This window comes from Adiantum capillus-veneris, chromosome 13 (genome assembly GCF_014529385.1).
Source record: "Adiantum capillus-veneris isolate H3 chromosome 13, ASM1452938v2, whole genome shotgun sequence".
Lineage (NCBI taxonomy): Eukaryota > Viridiplantae > Streptophyta > Polypodiopsida > Polypodiales > Pteridaceae > Adiantum > Adiantum capillus-veneris.
The window spans coordinates 20,801,346-20,823,832 of NC_140943.1; positions in this window are offsets into that span (position 1 = coordinate 20,801,346).

The window sequence follows — 22,487 nt, forward strand, 5'->3', positions numbered from 1 at the left end:
TGTGAGGAGATGTACATCTTTCTTGTAAGACTACTCCTTCTTCCTCTCAGTCTATTGTCATACCCCACTAGCTCTCACCATCTTCGAAGGTGTGTGAGGTCTTGGGTCTGAGACCGTGAGGGAATTGATGTTGTGTTTGATAAGTGTTTGCTTAGTGCTTGAAGTTTCCATCTTCATTGCACTAGCTAGTATTGAAGGAACACAAAGAATTGTATTGTAAAATGTCTCTCTTGATGGGAGAAACCGTAATACAAAGCCTTTTGGAGGGGGGACCGGCTCCATGCAAATCCGGTCCTCAACTATTGTCAATTGATTAATTTCTCTCTCTTTTGAAGTATTATTCATGCTATCTAACTAGGTGTTATACTTTTTGTTGCTCTGTCCACCCAAGCACTCTTGTTATTCTCATTAGGAAGCTATTCTAATGAAATGCTCACTGTGTTCATGCTATTTTCCGCTACACACAAGTTACTAGACCATTAAATGTTACACTATGATTGGACATATAAAGGATGCTCAATCTCCTAAGGAGGCTTGGGACACTTTGTTGTCATTGGATGTGACCAACACAAAGGCATTAAGGAAGCTACAGTTGAAGACTGAGCTAAATAATATTCAGAAGAAAATCCTGTCCATCCATGACGATTCACTGAAGATAAAGAACATATGTGAGTCACTTGCATCGATTGATGTTAGAATTGATTATGAGGATAAAGTAGAAGTGTGTCTACGAGGTTTGGGTCCTGAGTACAAACAGTTAAAACTGGCATCCATCTTCGAGAGAACATTCCCTCGTTTACAAATTTGATGTCCTTATTGATTGTGGAAGAGAAGGAGCTTGAGGAAGACTCCTCTATGCAGGATAAAACAATTCTGAACACGTCCTTTTTAACAACAGAGGAAGAGAAAGAGGAAGATGAAGAGGATGTGGTGCAGGTCATGGATGAGGCCGAGGAAGAGGCAACCACCAAGCACAACAGAAATAAAACAATCATGGTCAAAACACAGGTGGTGGTTGAGGAAACTTTCAAGGCAGGAGAAGTCCAAGTGGTTATGAAGATGCGCAGCAAAATAATGTAGGTCAACAAAGAAATGTAGTATGTTGGGGTTGTGGAAGACATAGTCACTTTGAACGTGATTGTCCAAATAGGAGGCAACAATACAATTGTGCAACCACTAGTAGGAATGCAGATGAGCCCAAGAGGCTATTTGTCATGTAGCACATGCTGGATACTATGAGACGTATGTGGATTCCTGTGCATCAAATCACATGACCAGCCATGGTGAATAGTCTAAGGGAAAACTTTACAAAGTCTCGGCTATGTAGATAATGGGGATGATACTGCACATCCTATTGTGCACATAGAAAATGTTCCATTGTCTATGATAGATGATAAAGTGAAGTACCTAGCTAATGTACTACATGTACCCAACATTACAAAGAACTTGGTTTTTGTTGGGAAAATGGTTGAGCAGGGTTTAGAGGTCAAGTTAAATCTGATGGTCTCTTTGTTGAAGAGCATAATAATGATGGAAGTCTGGTTGTGCAAGGAAAGAAAATGGGCAAAATGTTTACTTTGGATGTAAATGTGCCCGAGGTGAATGCTTTCATTTTTGCACGAGGTGTAGGTGTTGTTCCGGGATTAGAGATTGGCACAAACGTATTGGTCATGTAAACTTGGAGAGGCTGAAAATGATGCAGACTAAAGAGATGGTTACAACTTTACCGATGCTTTGAGTTGTTGAAATGCTGAAAGTGTGTGAAGCTTGTTGATTTGGAAAGTAGGCAAAAGCATCCTTTCCTCATGAGAAAAATGTAAGCAGAATTGCATTGGATTTAGTGCATATAGATGTTATATGGGGTCTGGTAAAGACTGCATCTATGGGTGGATCTAGATACTATATGAGTTTCATTAATGACCATACGAGGAAATTATGGGTCTACTTCATGAAGCAAAAAAGTGAGGTGTTTATGCATTTTCAAAATTTCAAAGTTATGGCCGAAAAATAGATTGGAAAACATGTAAAGTGCCTGAGTTCATATGGAGGGGGATAATACTTCTCCAATGAATTAAATGGTTTTTTTAAAAATCATGGAATTTAAAGTCAATTTTCATGCATGTATACTCCGCAGGAAAATGGTGGTGCTGAGCGGAAGAACAATCACATTGTAGAAGTGGCTAGAGCATTGATGAATGAGAAGAACATGCCTCATTGCTATTGGGACGCAGACCAAGCTCTCCGACAAACAAATGAGGTGGGCAAATTTCCTTTCGCAATTTCATTTTCATATTGCTCACATTGCTGGCAAGCATAATCAAGTAGCCGATGCACTCTCAAGACGACCGAGAGTGAATGCGGTTTCCATAGCAACTCACAATGATCTATCTTTAATGATAGATGAGTATGCTATTGATCCCGATTTTAGAGATGTGATTTCAGCCCTTGCCTTAGGGAAGAAAGAAGAACCATTTACTTTACAAGATGGTTATCTTCTCTATGGCAATAGACTACGCGTTACTAACTCACTACGTGAGAAAGTAATGTATGAATCTCATGCTCCCCCATATGCGGGGCATAGAGGGATTCAGTCTACCCTAAAGGGAATTGAAACATATTTCTATTGGCCTACCATGAAAGTGAACATACATGAGTATGTTTCCAAATGTGTGGTATGTCAAAAGACAAAATTTGATAGAGGGAAGCAACTTGGATTGCTTCAACCCTTGCCAATCCCTAATTCACCATGGGAGAGCATATCCATGGATTTTATCTTTGGATTGCCTAAGTCTATCCATGGGAATACGGGAATATGGACGATAGTAGACAGGTTCAGTAAACAAGCTCATTTTATACCTGTCAAAAAGACTATCAAAGCCCATCAAATGGCAACCCTCTTCATTTCACAAATTTTCAAGTACCATGGCTTGCCAATGTCCATAGTGTCGGATAGAGATCCTAGAATGACCAGTAATTTCTGGAAGGGTCTCTTTGAGAATTTAGGAACAAGGCTAAACTTCTCTTCGGCCTATCATCCACAAACTGATGGCCAAAGTGAAATAGCTAACCTAACTATTCTCGATCTACTAAAAGCCTATGTAACAGAAGTAGATCAAAGATCCCAATGGGATAAGTACTTACCCTTAGTAGAGTATGCTTACAATAACACTGTACATACTTCTACAGGAAAAGCACCTTTCGAGGTAATTGAGGGAAGATCAAAAAGTCCCTTGCTACTTAAGGTACATGGGAAGATCTTCGCTGCAGATAAGTATAGCCGAGACCTACAAGAATCTTTCCAAAAGATTAAGGATGCTATCTCTATCTCACAGCAAAGGCAAAAGGCTGCTGCTGACAAGCACAGAAGAGCCCAAGCCTTTAAAGAAAACGATTGGGTCTAGTTAAAGTTTCCCAAGGCTCGATTAAGGCACACGACGGGCAAGAATCCTACGGGCCACCAAAAGTACTATGCTAAACTAGCAAAAAGGTACTATGGTCCCTTCCAGATTCTTAGGCCAATCAATGAGATGGCCTATCAACTTAAGTTGCCCAATCATTGGCTCATACACAATGCTTTTCATGTGAGCCTCTTAAAGCCTTACAAAGGAGAGCCACCTCAAGAACCAACTATTGAAGACCCACCGGAGATCGAGGACCACGAGGAGGTGCTGCAGCCCGAGTCCATTCTCCGACATGAAGACAAGGTATTAAGAGGCGGTAAGACTATCCGACGATATCTTATTAAGTTTAAGAATTATCCTTTTGAAGATGCTAGATGGATGCAAGGCATACAATTAAAGGATAACCTAAACCTTGTCAATGCTTACAATGCTTCCCAAGAGTAAGCAAATGTACAAAATGTTAAAAATCAACAAAAATTTTTGTCTTATAAGACTCTCTTTTTCTTTATTTGTGCACAAAAATGAAGTAGTATGCATGCTTAGATCAAGTTTGCGGAGACGACGTCTCCCGAACACCAAGTAGAGCTTGTCACTCTACTATGGAAGACTGATAGGACTAATGTGCAGACATGCTTGCGGCAGCCTCAGGCTCTCAAGCGCCAAATGGACTAGTCATCCATTATGGAATGATGTCGTAGGGTAACATAGGGATCCTCTACCCGCTAAGAAAAGGACTCATGCATATGCTTTATCTTCTCTACACCATAGTCGAGGACGACTATGATTTCAAGAGAGAGGTAATGTCATAATAATCAATATCTAATTCTCCTAAATGATTTTCTCATATTAAACTGATCATTTAATGTGGGGAAGTGCCAAGGGAGAAAAAGCTAGAATATTGGTTAAGTTAGCAGACCGGCCACAGTAGGGATCCAAAGGGGGGGCCATCTGCAAAATAACCATGTGAAACAACGGGCTAGAAAGACCCTAGGTATGAGCCCATTAAGACTTCCAAAGTGCTAAGGTTCCAAGATTCAAAGGTTGTGTCCAAAGGTCAACCTTAGGGAAAATTGGATGCTTAGTGTGTGCCCAAAAAGCCTTTCTACATCCACTACATGGGAGGGGGCGAGCCCCAAAGCTAGGGGATGAGAGAGAAAGCCACACACACACACACACACAGGCTCCCTTTACACAAAGGGAATGAGGGACACATGTCAGCTCCCTAGGCCAGATGCCCACAAGGTATGCCCAATTCCTATTGGAAGACCCTTGAAGTGGACCAATGAGAATTAGGCTAGAGTAAATCTAGTTTAATTAATTTAAAAACATTTAATAAAAGAAACCAATAAGAATTAAGTGTCCTAGAAGACTATTGGGCAGTCTCCCAAGGGGTCCAATGAGCATTCAGGAGCCCCATGGCTTGCCTGATTCCTATTAGCCAGGAGGCAAAGGGGTCCAATGAGAGTTTAGTTTAATTATTTAATTATCTAAAGCTCTCACAAAAGGGGAAAGGGGGACACATGTCAGAAGGCTATCACTTATGCTGCTTAATCCCTATTGGCTTGACCTGGGGAGGTCCAATGAGGCAAAAGCCAGACTAACTTAGCAGCTAGGGCTCGCCCAAGAGAGAGAGGGGGCTGATTTTTGCTTGGCATTGACACACACACTCTCACACTTGACCATGTGTGAAGGGAAAATACTCTATCTCCTCCCAAGCTTTAATGGAGAGCTCATCACCTACTCCAAGCTTGTGAGATAGAAGCCTACATCAACACTCTCTTGGCATGTGGATGCAAATCCAACCAAGAGCCAAGCTTCAATGCATGCTCATCTTCTCTACCAAGCTAATTACTAAGCTAAGCTATGCTAATATGAGTGATTATGTGAGGAGATGTACTTCTTTCTCGTAAGATACTTCTTTTTCCTCTCAATCTACTCTCATACCCTGCTAGCTCTCACCATCTTCGAAGGTGTGTGAGGTCTTGGGTCTGAGAACGGGGATAATTCAAGTCGTGATTGATTAAGTGTTTTGCTTGGTGTATGAAGCTTCCATCTTCATTGCACTAGCTCGTCTTGAAGGAACACAAAGAATTGTATTGTACAATGTCTCTCTTGATGGGAGAAACCATAATACAAAGCCTTTTGGAGGGGGGACCGGCTCCATGCAAATCCGGTCCTCAACTGTTGTCAATAGCTTAATTGCTCTCTCTTTTGAAAGTATTGTCGATGCTATCTAACTAGGTGTTATGCTTTTTGTTGCTCTCTCCACCCAAGCACTCTTGTAATTCTCATTAGGAATCAACTCTAATGAAATGCTCAGTATGTTCATGCTAATTTCCGCTACACATAAGATTTTAGGCCATTAAATGTTACATTGGTATCAGAGCTCAAGGTTTCTCTTTTCTTGCTCAAGAAGGGAGGTCCTCAAGCTAGCTACAAATGGTTGGTATTATTAATTGCCTGTGAGTAAGTAGAATAGGGATTTTTCAGCCTTGCAGTGCGCCTGCCTTTGTGTAGTTAACGGGGCATCACCGTCGAGAGCTATGGTCTTAATAGTGGAGTCCTACGGGGCTTGCCTACGGCTTAACCACTATTGAGCTATTAGAAGCTTGACAGGAGCCGGTGCTGTTTTGGTGTCCAAAGACCCTCTCTTCTATTCCTTGCAATTAATGGTATTCGAGCCGCGGGTACAGTAGCTTGAGTGCTTTTTCTAAAGGGGTAAAGAGGAGTAGCAACTAGGGCTTGAAGTGCCAAAGTACACCTAAAAAGTTTACACCTAAAAGTTGTTAGAATGGCTGACAATATTAAAGAGAGTGAAATCAATGTTGATAACTTTGATTTTGCTCATGAGCAAGCTACTAATGATGCTTCAATGTTTGTTAATTATCTTGTTTCTAGGCTTCAACAAGCCATGGGCAATCCATCTCTCCAAAGTGAAGTGCAACGGCAGCTCCGTGCTCACGGGATTCTCCAAGCTCATCACCATGACGAGAGAACACCTAGGAAGCCTCCTTGTGAGACTACCAAAAGAGGTCTCTCTCCAATTCGGGAAGAAGAAGAGAATCCATATGAAGGGCTCAAGAACTTACTTCTTGATGATGCATCTCCTTCCCAAAGGAGAACTCAAGAGCCTCCACCGAAGGAACGAGAAAGAAGCGAGTCTCCCGCCACCTCGGCGGAGATGGCTCCACGAAGACGGCGGGCTAAACGCTCTCCATCACCACCAAAGCGAAGAAGACCATCACACTCTTCTCCACGCCATAATTCAAAGAGGGATGATAAAAAGCAAGAGAAGAAAAAGGCGAGAAAGAGGACGCCCTCTTCTCCATCTTCTTTATCCTCTTCCTCTTATGAAAGCTATGGTGAAGACGACAAAGATCAAGACAAGAAAAAGGCGAGAAAGAGGTCACCCTCTTCTCCACCTTCTTCAAATTCTTCATCTTCTGAAGAAAGTGATGGTGCAACTTTTGAACCATCAAAAAGAAGAGGCCATAGGAAATCCTATGCCGCATGGAAGAGGTCGTCCAAGCTGAAGAAATTCAAAGAGGGAGGGAAGAGCATCTCTTTCCTTACCTATGATGGCACCTTCGGTGCTACAGACAAAGTTTTGGCCTTTATCCAGCAATTCGATGTGGCGTTTGGAGATGAGGGCTTCACGGAGTCCTCTAAGCTACGCCATGTAGCTATGCACTTTCAAAAGTCCGCCAGACAATGGTGGTCTAGCCTACGAGCCAACGGTGAAGCTCCACGAACATGGAAGGCTTTAAGAGCTTCCATTATGAAGCAGTTTTTGGCCACCGATGCCAAAGACAAAGTACTCACTGAATGGCGAAGCTTAAAGCTCTCTCCCAATGAATCCATCCACAAATATGTAGACAAGTTTTGGGACCTACAACTCAAAGCCACTGTCTTCAAAAAGTTGGATTTTGGAGAGCAAAAGCAACAATTTTGTGCGGGCTTAACCGAAGAAATGGCGGAGTATGTCAACTCCCAAAGGCCACATACCATATCGGCGGTAATACACCATACTATGGTGGCCTCGCGAATCAATTTCCAAACGGGGGTAAAAGAAATAATAAGCCCCCGGAAAACAAAGGTTCCAATGAGCCTAAGGGGAAGGACAATGTCCAAAAGTCTCCTAAGGGCAATTCCAACAAAGCTAAAGAGAAGGGAGTTTACAAAGGAAAGAATAAACTCTCTCCTGAAGAGCTTGAGCGTTATCGTAAAGATAACCGGTGTTTCAAGTGCGGCGAACAAGGGCATGCGTATCGCGCTTGTCCCCAAAAGAACAACCGCCAAGATCCTCCTAGAGCTTCTTTGGTTGAAATCCAAGAGGAGGAGATTCACCAAACTCACCACAAAGGATCTCCTCTATGCCATGCTTGGGGAAAGGTAAGAGAACATGATGCTTTTATTCTCTTTGACCCTGGTTCTACTCACAATTTCATATCTATGGAGTTAGCCACCAAGCTAGGCATACAATCCTACGAGATGGGAGATATCCTACCCGCAGACAGTGCCTTCAAGGGGCAAGAAGCTTCAGTCACTCCCTTAATCGGGAAATTGAGGCTTCATGTCCAAGGCTATGTGGACAAAGAGGATTTCTTTATCTCTCCTCTCAAGCATGAGGATGTAATCCTAGGGGCACCATGGTTGGACCGTCTGGCTGCCCATGTTAAATTTCCTGAAAGGAGAATCTCCTTTAAGTTCAGGGAAAAGGACATGTATATAGATGCTAGGGAGATGGGTAACACCATCCCCATTGTACATACACCAGCTTTCAACAAGTCAATAAAGAGCTCTATTTCCGTGTACATGATTTTTGTTAAAGATTCTCAAAATGAACCTAATGCTTTAGCAAAAGAAAATAAAAGCAACCAAAAGGAATTAGAGTTATCCAATTTTCTCAAGGGGTTTCAAGATGTCTTTATTGACGACATCCCTTCTGAGCTACCTCCTAAACGAGGTAATGACGACCATGCAATTGAACTTCTTCCAGGAAGTTCACCGCCTAACAAACCTCCTTATAGAGTTTCTCAAGCTCAACAAGAGGAGATTATGCGGCAAGTGCATGAGTTAATTGAGAAGGGCATGGTTAGGCCTAGCTCATCTCCATTTTGCTCACCTGTGCTATTAGTGCAAAAGAAAGACGGCACATATCGTATGTGTGTCGACTATAGAGCACTAAATAGGATCACTATCAAGAATAGGTTTCCCGTTCCACGGGTAGAAGACCTATTTGATAAGCTACAAGGATCGACCTACTTCAGTAGGATTGACCTAAAAAGTGGCTATCATCAAATAAGGATAGTTGATCAAGACATTGTAAAGACCGCATTTCGTACTACATTTGGTCTTTACGAATACATTGTCATGCCTTTTGGCTTGACTAATGCACCAGCCACATTTAACCGCTTGATGGAGAAGCTGTTCAGACCTCATCGAACCTTCACTGGAGTGTTCTTTGATGATATTATCATCTACTCTAATTCATTAGAGGAACATAAGCAACACCTCCAGGTAATATTTCAAGTTTTAAGAGAGAATAAACTTTATGTTAATCGAAAGAAAAGTGAATTTTTCTTGCAAGAGATTCAATATTTAGGTCACATTATCTTTCAAGATGGAATCCAAATGGATCCATCCAAGTTAGAGGTAATAAAAGGATGGCCTAAACCCAGGAATCTTCATGAACTAAGAAGCTTTATAGGTATGTGTGCATACTATAGACGCTTCATAGAAAAGTTCTCACAAATTGCGGGACCATTACATGACCTAACAAAGAAAAATGTTAGGTATACGTGGTCTGCTAAGGAGAACAATGCTTTCGAAAAGCTTAAAGAAAAGCTTATCTCTCAACCTGTGCTTACACTACCGGATCTCTCAAAACCATTTGAGGTCCAATGTGATGCTTGTGGTGATTGCCTTGGGGCTGTTTTGCTCCAAGAAGGGCACGCCATAGGCTATGAGAGTCGAAGGCTCGACCCTGTTGAGCAAGCTCTAGGCATATACGAAAAAGAACTCCTTGCAGTTCTACATGCCTTAGACTCATGGAAGCACTATTTATTGGGGACTCCTTTCATTCTGCGAACGGATCACCAAAGTCTTAAGTACTTCATGACGCAGACCAAGCTCTCCGACAAACAAATGAGGTGGGCAAATTTCCTTTCGCAATTTCATTTTCATATTGCTCACATTGCTGGCAAGCATAATCAAGTAGCCGATGCACTCTCAAGACGACCGAGAGTGAATGCGGTTTCCATAGCAACTCACAATGATCTATCTTTAATGATAGATGAGTATGCTATTGATCCCGATTTTAGAGATGTGATTTCAGCCCTTGCCTTAGGGAAGAAAGAAGAACCATTTACTTTACAAGATGGTTATCTTCTCTATGGCAATAGACTACGCGTTACTAACTCACTACGTGAGAAAGTAATGTATGAATCTCATGCTCCCCCATATGCGGGGCATAGAGGGATTCAGTCTACCCTAAAGGGAATTGAAACATATTTCTATTGGCCTACCATGAAAGTGAACATACATGAGTATGTTTCCAAATGTGTGGTATGTCAAAAGACAAAATTTGATAGAGGGAAGCAACTTGGATTGCTTCAACCCTTGCCAATCCCTAATTCACCATGGGAGAGCATATCCATGGATTTTATCTTTGGATTGCCTAAGTCTATCCATGGGAATACGGGAATATGGACGATAGTAGACAGGTTCAGTAAACAAGCTCATTTTATACCTGTCAAAAAGACTATCAAAGCCCATCAAATGGCAACCCTCTTCATTTCACAAATTTTCAAGTACCATGGCTTGCCAATGTCCATAGTGTCGGATAGAGATCCTAGAATGACCAGTAATTTCTGGAAGGGTCTCTTTGAGAATTTAGGAACAAGGCTAAACTTCTCTTCGGCCTATCATCCACAAACTGATGGCCAAAGTGAAATAGCTAACCTAACTATTCTCGATCTACTAAAAGCCTATGTAACGGAAGTAGATCAAAGATCCCAATGGGATAAGTACTTACCCTTAGTAGAGTATGCTTACAATAACACTGTACATACTTCTACAGGAAAAGCACCTTTCGAGGTAATTGAGGGAAGATCAAAAAGTCCCTTGCTACTTAAGGTACATGGGAAGATCTTCGCTGCAGATGAGTATAGCCAAGACCTACAAGAATCTTTCCAAAAGATTAAGGATGCTATCTCTATCTCACAGCAAAGGCAAAAGGCTGCTGCTGACAAGCACAGAAGAGCCCAAGCCTTTAAAGAAAACGATTGGGTCTAGTTAAAGTTTCCCAAGGCTCGATTAAGGCACACGACGGGCAAGAATCCTACGGGCCACCAAAAGTACTATGCTAAACTAGCAAAAAGGTACTATGGTCCCTTCCAGATTCTTAGGCCAATCAATGAGATGGCCTATCAACTTAAGTTGCCCAATCATTGGCTCATACACAATGCTTTTCATGTGAGCCTCTTAAAGCCTTACAAAGGAGAGCCACCTCAAGAACCAACTATTGAAGACCCACCGGAGATCGAGGACCACGAGGAGGTGCTGCAGCCCGAGTCCATTCTCCGACATGAAGACAAGGTATTAAGAGGCGGTAAGACTATCCGACGATATCTTATTAAGTTTAAGAATTATCCTTTTGAAGATGCTAGATGGATGCAAGGCATACAATTAAAGGATAACCTAAACCTTGTCAATGCTTACAATGCTTCCCAAGAGTAAGCAAATGTACAAAATGTTAAAAATCAACAAAAATTTTTGTCTTATAAGACTCTCTTTTTCTTTATTTGTGCACAAAAATGAAGTAGTATGCATGCTTAGATCAAGTTTGCGGAGACGACGTCTCCCGAACACCAAGTAGAGCTTGTCACTCTACTATGGAAGACTGATAGGACTAATGTGCAGACATGCTTGCGGCAGCCTCAGGCTCTCAAGCGCCAAATGGACTAGTCATCCATTATGGAATGATGTCGTAGGGTAACATAGGGATCCTCTACCCGCTAAGAAAAGGACTCATGCATATGCTTTATCTTCTCTACACCATAGTCGAGGACGACTATGATTTCAAGAGAGAGGTAATGTCATAATAATCAATATCTAATTCTCCTAAATGATTTTCTCATATTAAACTGATCATTTAATGTGGGGAAGTGCCAAGGGAGAAAAAGCTAGAATATTGGTTAAGTTAGCAGACCGGCCACAGTAGGGATCCAAAGGGGGGGCCATCTGCAAAAGAGCCATGTGAAACAACGGGCTAAAAAGACCCTAAGGTTCAGCCCATTAAGACTTCCAAAATGCTAAGGTTCCAAAATTCAAAGGTTGTGTCCAAAGGTCAACCTTAGGGAAAATTGGATGCTTAGTGTGTGCCCAAAAAGTCTTTCTACATCCACTACATGGGAGGGGGCGAGCCCCAAAGCTAGGGGATGAGAGAGAAAGCCACACACACACACACACACAGGCTCCCTTTACACAAAGGGAATGAGGGACACATGTCAGCTCCCTAGGCCAGATGCCCACAAGGTATGCCCAATTCCTATTGGAAGACCCTTGAAGTGGACCAATGAGAATTAGGCTAGAGTAAATCTAGTTTAATTAATTTAAAAACATTTAATAAAAGAAACCAATAAGAATTAAGTGTCCTAGAAGACTATTGGGCAGTCTCCCAAGGGGTCCAATGAGCATTCAGGAGCCCCATGGCTTGCCTGATTCCTATTAGCCAGGAGGCAAAGGGGTCCAATGAGAGTTTAGTTTAATTATTTAATTATCTAAAGCTCTCACAAAAGGGGAAAGGGGGACACATGTCAGAAGGCTATCACTTATGCTGCTTAATCCCTATTGGCTTGACCTGGGGAGGTCCAATGAGGCAAAAGCCAGACTAACTTAGCAGCTAGGGCTCGCCCAAGAGAGAGAGGGGGCTGATTTTTGCTTGGCATTGACACACACACTCTCACACTTGACCATGTGTGAAGGGAAAATACTCTATCTCCTCCCAAGCTTTAATGGAGAGCTCATCACCTACTCCAAGCTTGTGAGATAGAAGCCTACATCAACACTCTCTTGGCATGTGGATGCAAATCCAACCAAGAGCCAAGCTTCAATGCATGCTCATCTTCTCTACCAAGCTAATTACTAAGCTAAGCTATGCTAATATGAGTGATTATGTGAGGAGATGTACTTCTTTCTCGTAAGATACTTCTTTTTCCTCTCAATCTACTCTCATACCCTGCTAGCTCTCACCATCTTCGAAGGTGTGTGAGGTCTTGGGTCTGAGAACGGGGATAATTCAAGTTGTGATTGATTAAGTGTTTTGCTTGGTGTATGAAGCTTCCATCTTCATTGCACTAGCTCGTCTTGAAGGAACACAAAGAATTGTATTGTACAATGTCTCTCTTGATGGGAGAAACCATAATACAAAGCCTTTTGGAGGGGGGACCGGCTCCATGCAAATCCGGTCCTCAACTGTTGTCAATAGCTTAATTGCTCTCTCTTTTGAAAGTATTGTCGATGCTATTTAACTAGGTGTTATGATTTTTGTTGCTCTCTCCACCCAAGCACTCTTGTAATTCTCATTAGGAATCAACTCTAATGAAATGCTCACTATGTTCATGCTAATTTCCGCTACACATAAGATTTTAGGCCATTAAATGTTACAGAAAGTATAGTTGAACTTTTTTTTTACCAAAAGCTCTCACAAAAGGGGAAAGGGGGACACTTTTCAAAAGGCTATCAACTATGATTCTAATTTGTGATTGGCTGAGCTTTACAGGAGCCAATGAAAAGCTAGCATGAGCATTTAGCAAGAGGGGTCAACCAAGATGAGAGAGAGGGCTGCATTTTACTCTAACACAAGGCTACACACACACACAACTCATGTGTGCAAGAAGAAATCCATCTCCTTTTCCAAGCATTGAGAAGTAGAGGCCTACACCAACAACTCTTGGCTATGGAATGCAAATCCAAACAAGAGCCAAGATTCAATGGCATGCTCATCTCCTCTACCATGCTAATTACTAAGCTAAGCTATGCTATATGTGAGGACAATACTTATTTCTTATAAGATACATCTTGTTCCTCTCAATATATCCTCATTCCCTGCTAGCTCTCACCATTTTTGAATGTGTGTGAGGTCTTTGGGCTGAGGCTAGGGACACTAGGTGTGTTTTTCAAGCATAATTTAGTGTATGAAGCTTCCAACTTCATTACACTAACTAGTTTTATCAAGGAACACAAAGATTGTATTGTACAAAATTCTCCTTTGATGGGAGAATCTATAATACACAGCCTTTATGGAGGAGGGACCGACTCCACGTAAATCCGGTCCTTGACTATTGTCAATTGTTCTACTTCTCTCTCCTTTCAAGTATTGTCAATGCCAAGTTAGCATCTATTTGAAGCCTGACACGAACCGGTGTTGTCTTGGCTCTATTGAACCCTCTCTTCTATTCCTTATAATTAATAATATTCGAGCCACGAGTATAGATGCTTGAGTGCTTATCTTTGAAGGTAAAGAGGAGTAGCAACTAGGGCTTGAAGTGCCAAAGTACAAGTAGAATTTACACCTAAAATTTGCTAGTATGACTGACAAGGGAAAAGAGATTGAAATGAATGTTGATAGCTTTGATTTTTCTAATGAAAGAGCAACTAATGATGCCCCTATGCTTGTAAACTATCTTGTTTCTAGGCTTCAACAAGCCCTGGGAAACTCATCCCTCCAAGGTGAAGTGATACACCAATTGCGCACCCATGGTATTCTCCAAACTCCCCACCAAGAAGAGAGAGTACCTAGGAAAGATCCTGGTGAGAGTTCCAAAAGAGGAATCTTTGTGATAAGGGAAGAAGAGGAGGATCCGTATGAAGGGCTCAAAAATTTACTACTTGATGATGGATCTCCCTCTCAAAGGAGAACCCAAGTTTCAACGGTGGAGCCCCCACCAAAAGAACGAGAAAGAAGCGAGTCTCCTAACACCTCGGCTCGAATGGCTCCATGAAGACGGCAGTCAAAATTCTCTCCAACACCCCCTAAACGGAGAATACCATCGCATACTTCTCTACACCATAATTCAAAGAGGGAAGAGAGAAAACAAGAGAAGAAAAAAGTGAGAAAGAGGTCACCCTCTTCTCCATCTTCCCCATCCTCTTCCTCTTCTGAAGAACATGATGATGCAGAATTTGTGGAAGCACTATTTATTGGGGACTCCTTTCATTCTGCGAACGGATCACCAAATCCTTAAGTACTTCATGACGCATACCAAACTCTTTGACAAACAAATGAGGTGGGAAAATTTCCTTTCGCAATTTCATTTTCATATTTCTCACATTGCTGGCAAGCATAAAGTAGTTGATGCACTCTCAAGACCACCGAGAGTGAATGTGATATCCATAGCAACTCACAATGATCTATCTTCTATGATAGATGTGTACGCTATCAATCTCTATTTTAGAGATGTGATTTCAGCCCTTGCACTAGGGAAGAAGGAAGAACCATTTACCCTACAAGATGGTTATCTTCTCTATGGCAATAGACTAAGTGTTATTAACTCACTACGTGAGAAAGTAATGTATGAATCTCATGCTCCTCCTTATGCGGGGCATAGAGGGCTTCAGTCTACCCTAAAATGGATAGCAACATATTTGCAAACATTCAAGAGTATGTTTCAAAATGTGTGGTATGCCAAAAGAAAAAGTTTGATAGAAAGAAGCAACCTGCACTGCTTCAACCTTTGTCAATCCCTAATTCACCATGGGAGAGCATATCCATGGATTTTATCTTTGGATTTCCCAAGTCTATCCATGGGAATAAAGGAAGATGGACGATAGTAGACAGGTTTAGCAAACAAGCACATTTCATACCTATCAAATGGCAACCCTCTTTATATCACAATTCTTCTCTACCTCATAGTCGAGGATGACTATGATTTCAACAGAGAGGTAATTTCTCATGTTAAGCTGGTCATTTAACATGGGTAAGTACCAGGGGAGTAAAAGCTTGAATATTGGTAAGGCTCCTAGACCGGTCTTTTTCAGGGATCCAAAGGAGGGATAATACGGATCCAAAGGGGGACAGTCTGCAAAAGATCAATGTGCTTCAATGGGGCTTAAAAGACCTAAGGTTCAGCTCCATTAAGCCTTCCATAGGCTAAGGTTCCAAAAATTAACTCATTTGTCCAAAGGCCAAAATGGGGGAAATATTGGATGGTCATGGGAAGACTCAAAAGTCTTCCAACATCCCAAGGAAGGAAGGGGCGAGCCTTTATTGTAGGGGATGAGAAAGAAACACACACACATGCGCTCCAAGGCTCCCCCTTTACACAAAGGGAATACTGGACACATGTCATGCTCCTAGGCCAATTGCTCCCAATCTCTCTTCAAATCCAATTGGATGGCCATAGAGGTGGACCAATGAGAATTAGGCTAGAGTAAATTTAGTCTAATCAATTTAAAAATTCTTGAAAAAAGAACCAATAGAATTAAAGCTCCCTAAAAGACTATTGGACAGTCTACCAAGGGGTCCAATGAGCATTCAGCAGCCCAATGGCTTGCCTGATCCCTATTGGCCAAAAGACTAAGAGGTCTAATGAGATTTTAGTTGAATTTTTTTAAACCTAAATCTCTCACAAAAGGGGAAAGGGGAACACTTGTCAAAAGGCTCTAAACTATGCTTCTAATTTGTGATTGGCTAAGCTTTACAGGAGCCAATGGGAAGCCAGCATGAGCATTTAGCAAGAGGGGTCGACCAAGATGAAAGAGAGGGATTCATTTTACTCTTACACAATGCTACACACACACACACACACACACACACACAAACACAACTCATGTGTGCAAGAATAACTCCATCTCCTTCTCCAAGCATTGAGAAGTAGAGGCCTACACCAACAACTCTTGGCTATGGAATGCAAATCCAACTAAGAGCCAAGCTTCAATGGCATGCTCATCTCCTCTACCATGCTAATTACTAAGCTAAGATATGATATTAGAATGATTATGTGAGGAGAATACTTCAAGGTGTGTGAGGTCTTGGGACTGAGGCTAGGGACACTAGGTGTGTTTTTCAATCATAATTTGGTGTATGAAACTTCTGTCTTCATTACAACAACTAGTTTTATCAAGGAACACAAAGATTGTATTATACAAAAGTCTCCTTTGATGGGAGAAGCTATAATACAAAGCCTCTACGGAGGGGGAACTAGCTCCATGTAAATCCGGTCCTCAACTACTGTCATTTGGTCCATTTCTCTCTCTTTTCAACTATTTTCAATGCCAAATTAGCTAGGTGTAAATTGCTATGTTTCTCTCTCAAATTAAGTACCCTATCTATGCTCATTAGGAACTTGTTCTTAATGAAATGCTCATTATGTTATCAATTTCCACTACAAAGTTACTAGTGCATTAAATGTCACAAGCCGCAAGGTTCCTCTAGTGAAAATCCATGGAGTGGCAGGTTACATGAAAGAGTGAGTCTTTCAAACTCTTCAAATGTATCAAGAAAAGGAAAGGAAAAAGTTGATGATGCCCCTAAGTTACCAAATTTGAGTGTTGGTTATGATGATGGCAACAACAATGGTTCTGAGCAGATTTTTGATAAGGAGTTTGGCATACCCTCTATGAAGACTCCGGATGCAATAAGAATTCAAGCAGGGAATAGGGAACGTGTATTGATCCTGGACCACGCATAATGGAAAGAGCAAGAAATCCTATGCAAATATTGACTTATGACATTTATGTGGCTCGTCATTGTGCCTTTATGGCAAATATTACAGATAGAGTAGAACCAACATGTTTTGAGGATGTTGTCAAGGATGAAAAATGGTGGCAAGATATGGATGAAGAGATGGTTGCACTTGATGCAAATGGAACATGGGAATTGGTGCCATTACCAAAGGATAAGAAGGCAATTGGATGTGAGTGGGTTTACAAAATAAAGCATATTCTTGATGGCAATGTGAGTAGGTGTAAGGCTAGACTTGTGGCCAAAGGTTATGCATAGACTTATGGATTGTGACTATGAGGAGACGTTCAGCCCCGTAGCTAACATAGCTACCATTCATGTGTTTATTTTAGTGGTTGCCGCATTAAAATGGGCGTTGAAATGAATGGATGTAGACAATGAATTTTTGAATGGATACTTGGAGGAAACTTTGTATATGGAGCAGCCACAAGGTTATGCAAATATGAGGCTATGTGACCTTGTATGCAAGTTAAAGCAAGCATTGTATGGGCTCAAACAAGCACCTAGAGCTTGGTATGAGATGATTGTGGCATACCTCATTTCATTGAGCTTTGAGATGTCTGATGCAGACTCTCTTGGCTTTTCGATTAACTTCACAGGTTCTAACTCAGCTATGGGAATCTCATCTATCCCTTCAGGATTTTGTCTTGGTGGGACCAATGGTGTTGGAGCTGGAGCCTCCATCCAACCCTCTAGTTTTCTTGCCGATGGCTCCAACAAAGCTTGGGATCCACTATGTTGTGATGAATCATCATCATCTAAGTCTTTATAGATGTCTTCCTTGTAGACCGTACAATTGTCTACTAGGTATAGATCTTCTTTGCTCAACTCATTTAGAGTTGTGCTTTTCTTCATATGCAAATCCTTCTCAAGGTATGCATTCCTTAGTCCTTGGATAAATATCAACATGAGTGTGGACTGCGCTTGTAACTCTTCCACAGGGAAATAATAAAGATAGCGTCTTAGCCTCAAAGCTGCTTTTTGTACAGATTCTCCTTGTTTTTGCTTCTTGTTTTTGCTTGAACTTATGGATTTGCGAGACCGTAGTGTGAGCTATCCCTCTTTGAGAGAATTTCTTGATAAAATAGTCAAATACCTCCTCCAATGACTTGAAATCTCTACGTTCAATGGAATCAAACTAGGTGGCAGCATCCTCCTCTAGAGTTAACCCAAATCCTGCAAATTGTGTGGGAAAGTCTAGGACTTCCTCAGCTCTAATGATGTGCAAAAAAGATGCCACATGATCCCTTGGGTCCCTGTTTTTGGAATATTTCTTGTTAACCCTTTTTTGGAGTTTAGAATATGGTCTGATCCTATAGTGATCCATCAACCTAAGTATAGGATCCCCCATTCCTCCTCTATGAGATCTTTCTGGACCGGGATATGGTACATGTTCCTCACCTAGGGGTGTTCTCCATAATTTTTGATTGGTCTAGCAAGTGTTCGTTCCTCTGCTCAGACCCTTTCTTCTCCTTTCGATTCTCGATAAGGTGCTTCAATCCTGATCGGATTTGACATTTTTGTTCTACTCTCATCTTGATATTACTAATGGAGTGATGGTTTTGGTGGTGCTTCTAGCCCTGATATGTCCTAATATCCACCCCCTTTTGAGTCTAGGTTTGGTGTTGCAAACTACTCAATCCATTCTTGAAATGATAACGGTGAAATTTGAGCGTTTTGAGGGTTGGGCAATGGCTATTTATTTGATTGCAATGTGGTGTCTTAATCATCTGAGAAGGGATTTGTAGATTTTCAATGGGCTTTTGCTTCTCTTCAAAAGCATGTGCTAACAGTTCTAGCGTCATCACTCTCCCTACATCTTTGGGTTGATTGGCTCGTAATCTCATCCAAACTTATCGACCAAAATGATATGGGTTACAGTTGCAGAATCATAAAAAAACAAGTACAATACTTTGTCTTTGCTTAATTCATTTTTATGGGGTTCCATGCAATGGTCCTAAGAGGTGACTCTCCCCTCCCCATGCTTGTAAATCCCAATATTTTTGTGAATTGAAGCCACTCTCACTACTCTCTTGTCATGAATGTAGAAGGCTCCAAGAAGAGTGAGTTAGGAGGGTATTTCTAGGGTCTCCATAACCAAATTCCCTTTTGTTACGTTGTCTCCATACCAATTGTAATTTTTTGGGTCATTGACAATGAGGTAGTGGTTTCCCTCCTCATTGCGGAACCTATCACCATTGTTGTTTACCATGGTTACTGCCAATCCTCTTGTTGGATGTTCTTCAATACAAGTGCATTGACGTCCTCAAACATCAGTATAGACTATGGGTCCATGGGCTTTCATTATCTTTAGGAATATTGCTATGAATTTCGGTATGTTTAAGGGTTTTTGGGAAGTGCTAACCCCCATAGTCCCTTGCTGTTGGAAACCTCCAAGTTGTTTGGTTAGCCATCCATTGATATGATTCATCGAAAGAGGTGTGAGTATCATTGCCCTCCTCTATGATTGGTGCTAGTGGATCTAACCTTCCTTGGTTTACACTCTCTTTTTTTGACACTAAGCTAACCTAATCTCCTCCCACTCTTTGGTCTCTGTGGAGACACCTACTAGATCTCAAATTCATCAAAACTTTCACACAAACAACTATCAACCCAAACCTCTTACCTTAGAAGTCTGATTAAACCACTTTCTCAACTTATAAAATACTTTGTACTCCAAAATGATCACCAACTTGTAGGATCCTTGGTTTTGGCTATGTATACAAAACTTTCGACTATGCAATTCTTTGTCAAAATAGTGATTCTCACTTAAGTACTCTACGGTGTTGATTAGTATAATGAGATGGTTAATCCCAACCAAGCAATTGTATATAAGGGCTTGATTCCCTATGTGAGTCATATGCATTGATCTAAGAAGACAGATGGATACTAGGGTCACAAGGAAAGCTCTTGGACAGTCAAAATCACTTCCTCAGCCCTAAAATGAGCCTCTAGACTTCATATGCGTATGATGTCTAAGTGCTCAGAATCAGCCCAAACTTGAAATTTAGACTCTCCTTGATGTGTTATGTTCAAAGCCAGTCCTACTTTGTGATTCTAACACTTGTAGGTTGGTCAATCTCCCCTAATTTTTTCTTAGTTTTTGTCAGCTGCTCCGGAAGGTCTTTTAAGTCAAAGATGATCCAAACGTCTCTAAGCTTATTTGTGGTTCTAAACACTCTGATTATCTCTAATGTCATCTCTAGTCTCTAAAAATTCCCTTTAGACATCATACGTGTATGATGTTCAGCTGATCAAAATGAAGTGAAACTCACTCCATAGGTCTCCCACCACACAAGCAACTCACGGTAGCTCTCAAAACTCAATTTCAACACTTTTTGTGCTATATATGAGCAATTCAAGCATTCACTTTTCCTTGATCTGTCTCTTGGCCTTTACAAGCCCAAAAATGCTCAGAATTCAATAAAATTTTCCTATTTGCTTCTTAACTACTATAGATCACAAGGGTGGACTCAAATGTGTCTTTTGACCCTAAATTTGGTCTCTAAGACATCATATGTGTATGATGTCTATTTGGTCAGGATGAAAATCTATTTCTACTCCAAGTGCTCCTTGATGTGTACAGGATGCACATGTGCTCACAACAAATTTTGGAAGTCAAATTTGCACAAAATCACCACTTTTTTACAAGGAATTTCCTAGAAAGAGTAAAATCCTCTCAATACTTAATCTATACGTCCAAATGAAATGAAAATTAGTGCATGTGCTCAACATAACATGCTAAGTATGGGTGTGAAGTCAAAAATTCAATTTAGATGCGAGATTCACACTTCAAACATCCTACATGTATGATGTTTGCTCATGGATTTTTGCCTAGAATATTAACACATAGAAAAATTGGAATATCTTAACATAGGAAAATATCCAAAATGTACTAGTTTTTTCATTCTCTTTTGTCACATAATTCCTAGCCATCTATGTGACAATCTATAGAGTATAGGATAGCATAACATCAAATTCACATTGACTAGTTAGAACCAAGAGTTCTTGTTTGCACGTCAAGATATTTTATTTGCTTGCTAGAACCCGTCAAGCCCCCTTAGTAGTTCGGCTAGTTACCTCCCCTTGGTGACTAGTTACCTCCCCTGGTTGTTTATCCATCTGAAAGCAAGTTTCGGTAGGAATCATTCTCACGAAGGGTTTAAGTGGTGCAAGTTCTTGGAGCTCATTTGTATTGTTGGAATGGATCACTCATCACCACTGCACCAGCACATTTTATGACTAGCTACCTCCCTTGGTGTGTCTATTCACCTAGAAAAGGTTTGGATAGCAAGCATCTTTATGGAGGGTTTAGATGGTGCAAGTGCTTGGGGCTCATTTCTATTGTTGGAATGGAGCGCTCCTCATCATTACATTGATTTCATGCTTCTTCTTTTTTTTGGGCCTACATATCACTCTTTTTTGGTTTGTTGATGTGCTTGAAGGGCCCCGACAGGCTAGGGCTTTGTATCGGCAAGCAAGAGTGATCGGACCATCTGGTAGCCTTCAAGTCACATGGTAATTTTCTATGAATGTGAAGAGTTGTGAATTGAGAATTTTGTTAATTAAAATTGTGATCACACAAAAAATCATGTCATTACATGAATATGAAACCCTTGTGTGTGCGAGTTAGTGACAATCGTAGTGAATATAGTGTACAAGATTTTGTTGGTGCTCTTCACTTGTCTATTTTCGTGAGGGTTGTATGATGTGGATTTTTTATGAATTACTAGAAATTCATCGAAAAGACATTTGGCTACTTTGTTTAAGAAGTGTGCTCCTTGATCACTAACTATTTCAATTAGGGTTGTATGATGTGGATTTTTTATGAATTACTAGAAATTCATCGAAAAGACATTTGGCTACTTTGTTTAAGAAGTGTGCTCCTTGATCACTAACTATTTCAATTAGTGCACTATAACAGGTGAAAATGCCTTCATACAAAAATTGAGCTGTAGTTTTTGCATCATTTCTTTGTGTGGCCTTGTCTTTTGCCCATTTTGTAAGATAATTCATTTCCACTATGATGTATTGGGCATGAGTCCTTGATGTGATAGTGGAGTTGTCCTACAAAACTATTTCCTACTTGGAAAAATATTTTGCTCCCAGTATTAGTCTCGATGGAATTTCATCTCTCTTATTTGGTATTTTGGTTTGTTGGCATCCATCACATCATTTGACATAGGCATCGACATCAATTTGCACCATATGCCACCAAAGCCCTACCACTAGGACTGAATTGGCTATAGTGTCAATTGAGAAATAAACTCCTACTGGTCCAGCATGTGCTTGTGCAAGGATGGATACATACTCTCTTTTTGTGGTGCACACCTTAAGAT